Here is a 5,406-nt window from a genome sequence, read left to right as displayed (position 1 = left end):
AAGTATTTTAATCCCAGTGTGGCCATTAATGATACATGTTTATATTGTATTGATTCCAGTGACCACTAGATAGGAAGCCCTTATCCCATTGACCATCCTAGTGCTGTGGTTAAGGTACCATTGCTTGTAAATACAATCACTTTTAGCAGGGGTTCCCTGAAAAAGTTATTTTAAAAAATGTTCTATGGAAAAAAAGGTTAAGAAATAATTACACGAATATATAAAACCCACTCAAGTTCCCCTAATATCCATTTATTTCTATTTTCTGATATTTTCTATTTTCATTTGATAAGTATCCAAGTGCCTGCTAGGTCTAGTTGGGCCACAGCAAAAACTACTGCCAATAAATTGGAATGGCAAAATTCATAACACCAGCTATGTTTGATGAAAGTGCCACATAACAATATTATTCATTTGAAAAGCGCTATACAGCTTTTAAGAACCCTCACCATTTACAGACAACAGAACATAAACATCTAATTTCTGTGCTTGTTTAATAATCCATAATACAGCCTTCGAATAAAACAGAAGAGAGAAACCCATACTGCATTTTTCAACAAAGATATTATATTCTCCCCATCAATCTTACTGGCCTTCATGATTCCCTCCAATGCTGCCGCAGGTATCATTAAAATCCATACATGTCATTGTGTTGTAAAAATTATTTAATACTTTTGCAGAAATCTCTTTTAGCCAAAGTCACAGATAGATTTTCTGTCCTCTGCTTGCAGGAATGCTCATCTGGGCTCGTCTAATGGAAAGTGTCAGTCTTACATCCACACCACGTTATTACTAATGCAATCGCGGTAGACAAATCTATATTTAAGTGGGTGATTTTCTCTGTAATTACACGTACAAGCACATTTTAAAACCCTTCTTTACAGGACAGATCAAAGCAAAAGTCCGGAATATTTTTATTACTCACGCCTGGACCATATCCAATTTTGACGGACTTCAGCTTGTATTACTATGGAATGGGAGCTGGAGATTCATCTGTAATCTGGATAGATGTCGTTGTCGAAGGAATTGTACAAAAAAATTCATTATTCTTTGAGAAGTGGTTATGCCCGATAGGCAAATGTTAAGCATATTACAGCACCCAAATTTTAAGGCTAACTAGGAAACTGATTAAAACATAAAAGATCAACTTCACCAAAATGGATATTTTAGTTTGCAGTGGTTGCTGGCAATGACACATTGAATTATGTGCTTGCTTTTTACAGCTGCCATTGACTCCAATGGCAAATTTTTCCCAACAGAACTCCAAGTTCCACCAAACTGAGCAACAGTATAATTTAATAATTGTCAAGTCTAGCTGTAAAAAGCACTAATATTTCAACTTTGTTGGGGAGCAGGGGTACGTAAACCACCATAGGGACATTGTGTCTCCAAGATAAAAGGGTCAGAAGGTGATTTATCCTGCTGTGCGCATCCAAGAATAGAAAATGCGTTTTGTGGTTGAGTTGGTTCAGCACATTAGTATCGCTTTGGGAACCATCTGCAGTACTTCATAACCTTTGTATCCCTTATTAAGGAAGGAGGTTGTTATACACGTCTAAGTCAGTGCTAAATGCACCTATGTTGGCAGGTGTGTGCTTTGTTTAGCCACCAAACTGTAAGCCAGCGTAAAAACCAGAATAGGTCATTTAGATGTTCTCCTATAATGTGGATGGTCTTCAAAGAAAACTAGATCTACCTACTTTAGAACAGTGTTGCTTGACCTTCTTAACATGGGGGAACCCTTGAAAAACCCTTCAGGGTCTTTAGGGAACCCTATGGGTCTTCAGTGAACCCTATGGGAAGAATGACTCCTACATTGCTATCCAGTGGGAAGAATGTGACCCCTAAAGATAATTGGTTTCCGTTAAACTGACCTGAAAGGAGCAAGGAGCCCATGACAACTTCTAAGAACCTTCTTTATAAGGTAGGTTAAGGAAAATAAATATATAAGGTGTGAACATGCATGCGTAAGATACTTGTGTACAATGGGGCACCATTCAAAAAAGGTGGCAATGACCAAAATAAAAAATCACAACTGTAGCTATACATAGTCGGTGCCCCTGCAATGGAACAGGGAAAGGGAAGTATAAACTGGGCTAAATTCTGCTATATTTGCAGGACACTTGCACTTGTAATGAATTTCGAATGATCTCAAAGTGTCTTCAACTAAAGTCAAACCAAAACCACTGACACAATCCCAATACTCTTAAACACAGACAGCTAATCTGCTGAGCTTCTTTATTGCAGCAGGCCAGGTTGCAGTAACAATATATCCTCCCCAGTCTTTTTTTTTTAAAACCAAAACTCTCTGTAACCCAATTATAGTGATTTTTATAGCAAATACAAAAATCATTTAGCTACAGCCTGGTAGTTTAATTGCATTTCTATTCGATCCTGGGCCCCTCTATTGACATGATATTAACTGGTCAATGCAGCTTGTCTGATAAGGATGGTTACATATAAAGTAGGCAAGATATAGAAGGGAACAGGAAGAAAAGGATCCATGTGGGCTTGACATAATAGAAATGGACATGGATCCAAGGAGGGACTGAAGATTAGAAGTCTGAGCAAGCAACTCTGGAACAAGGCATATGCATATGCAGCACGCATTGGAACCTATTCTGTATAATTTTGTTATTTGCTGGGTAATAGTTTAGAATTTATTGTTTATGTATGCCTTTTTATTAATTTATATAAATTATAAATTTAAAATGTAAATAATTTATAAATTATATAAAATTTATATAAAAATAATTTAAAATTTAGCAGAAACAAACATACTAGACCTGAAAACCCTTCCAACGCTCCTTTTAAAAACCCACCAAAACCTTCTAAAACTATAAAAAAGGCAGCATATATCTTGTCTACCCTTCTCATTTAAAGGGCATTGCTGTGTAGCTAACAAAACCACAGGTGGATTTAAAGTCAAAGATGCGGGTTAAAGACTATGTAGACCCGAAGGTTCCATAGGAGCTGCTAAATTTTGCATTTGGCGGCGACACAGCCAGCTTTACGGAGACCTCATTATGTACAGCAGGTGCGCCTGTTTGCGGCGGGGTTAAGAAGCAAACACTGCATCCGCTATGTTTCATGTTGGAAGTTTCATGTTGCGGTTTTGAATGTAATTTTTTGCATGTCTAATTAGGGGACAGAACAGATGGTGATTTGTTTGCAGTTTCTGTCCATTTATATGACCTGCTCTGCCAAAAGGATTGTTCACTATATCAAGGAAATTTTATAGCCGAGATTGTACACCGCTCGCATTTGTTCTAAATAATGAACCTCGGCAAAATGTGTTCCATGCTTCCCGCACATTATCCTAGTGATAATAAATTCACCGAATCGGTAAAACCATGAAATAATAAGATGCCGGGCTATTTATTGCTCATTTATTGCCAGCAATAAAACGACAACACTGTGCAAGCTTGTTTGTTATAATACCAACGAGTCCTGCTATTTTTAAATCAACAAAGTGGTTAATTGATGAAATTACCACCGCTAAATATGCCTAGCCGGCTTTATATCTCCAGAGTGGCAGTGCGTTTTGGGGTCAGTAAGCCGCCAATGTTCCGCCACCAGAAAGTTTTATTTTTGAGGCTCAGCCTTTGCAGGGTACTGACACAATGAAGACTGAGCCAATGAGAAGTGGCCTAGCTGGGGGAATTCAATTAGGAGCAGTAATAATGTGTAAGGTGGAGTAAATTCACATCAACCAATCAAAACAATTTTTCTCTTTTATCTCTTTCTCTCTTTGTTAGCTGTTGGTTACTATATTTTGCTCATTACCTTCCCAAGATGAAGGATAGGTACATCCATGTTTGTCAAATGCAAAAAAAAAAAAACATTTAGAACAAAATTGTTTGACTTAATTAACCATCCCGGTGCTCTAATTATATCAGTAATGTTGAATGTCAAAGTGGTTCCTTTTCTGTTTAAATTTCCCGCACAGTCACGCCCCCCAGCACACCGCCCCCGCACACTAACATATCATATTGATCATACCAGGAAAGCAAGGCCAGGGGACACAGATGCTGGGGGGACATCGCCGGAGGACCCTGCAAGCTCACCGGGACCAGGTAAGTCCTATACAATACCTTAACGGCTTTTGGTACAGAAAATTAACCCAGAGCCACATTTCGGAATACCACCAGGGAGGTTAATCTGCTCATTGCATAATATGATTGCCTCTGTAGATATGGTTTACACAATAATTCAAATTTTTGTTTAATATCTATATCTTTTTGAGAAAAGCTGAGGACATCGATAAATAGATAGATAATGTAAAGCACTTGGGAGGATTGAGGATCATCTTTCACAAATACATAGTTACTCAGGTTAAAGAAAGTCTATCAAGTTCAACATTTTAGAAATCGGCATATTTTAGATAAAACCCTATAGACACAGTTGATCCAGAGGAAGGCGAAAAACCCCTATAAAGCATGGTTCAGTTTACTACAACAGAGGAAAACAATTTCTTCATCATCCCGTGAGTACGATCTTCCCTGGATCAACAGTTACTGGTGAAATTTCTTCCAGTCTTTATAAGCCAGTCATATTCTGTGCATCTAGAAACACATTTAGCTGTTTCCTAAAATAATTTATAGTACTCGCTAAAACTACTTCCCGAGGGAGCTTTTTCCCCATTTACACAGACCTTACTGTGAAGAATCCCTTCCATATCGGGAGATTTAACTTCTTTTCCTTCAGATGCAAAGAGTGCCCTCTAATAGTGAATAATATTAAAGCAAATTCTCCATATGGACCATATATATATATTTATACAGGGTGATCATCACCCCCCTTATCATTCCTTTTCAAGGAATGATGACAGTCAGCACGCTTAGATGATGTGGAGTATGTGGTCCTGGACCACAGAGGTTTACTATAGCTTTATATGTACATCCACCCTTCCTAGGTCTACAACTTATCTCTTAGCCAGATTATTATTCTTGGCTGTACACAGGCCTTTATATATGTGATCTTGCAGATGCTTATGGCTCTTTCTTTATGGGATCCTGCTGCTGGGTGAAAAGGACGAATGCTCTCAAATCACTAAAAAGGTACAAGAGCCTTCTGTTTGGATTGGGGAACCCATTAAGGGACACACTTGACCTAAGTTTAGTTTTTGTTTGTTTGAGTCTGCCGTACAAAGCCCCTTAGCTTTAAAAATGTCTTTGTCTATAGCCTTGCTAAATAGAGGTGCAGGACAAATCAGCTTGGTCTGTTCCTGGGTGTCCCTGTCTCGTGCACAATGTAATGCTGTTCTAGTTGGATCTGTAACCTTTTCAATAGACAAATGGATTAATAAGATTGATAGATGGAGGGAAAAATTCATAAATAGATAATATAGAGTGAAAGAGATAAAGATAAATAGATAGATAGATAGATAGATAGATAGATAGATAG

Source organism: Pyxicephalus adspersus, chromosome 12 (assembly GCF_032062135.1).
Source record: "Pyxicephalus adspersus chromosome 12, UCB_Pads_2.0, whole genome shotgun sequence".
NCBI classification, from domain to species: domain Eukaryota; kingdom Metazoa; phylum Chordata; class Amphibia; order Anura; family Pyxicephalidae; genus Pyxicephalus; species Pyxicephalus adspersus.
This window is presented reverse-complemented; position numbering follows the sequence as displayed.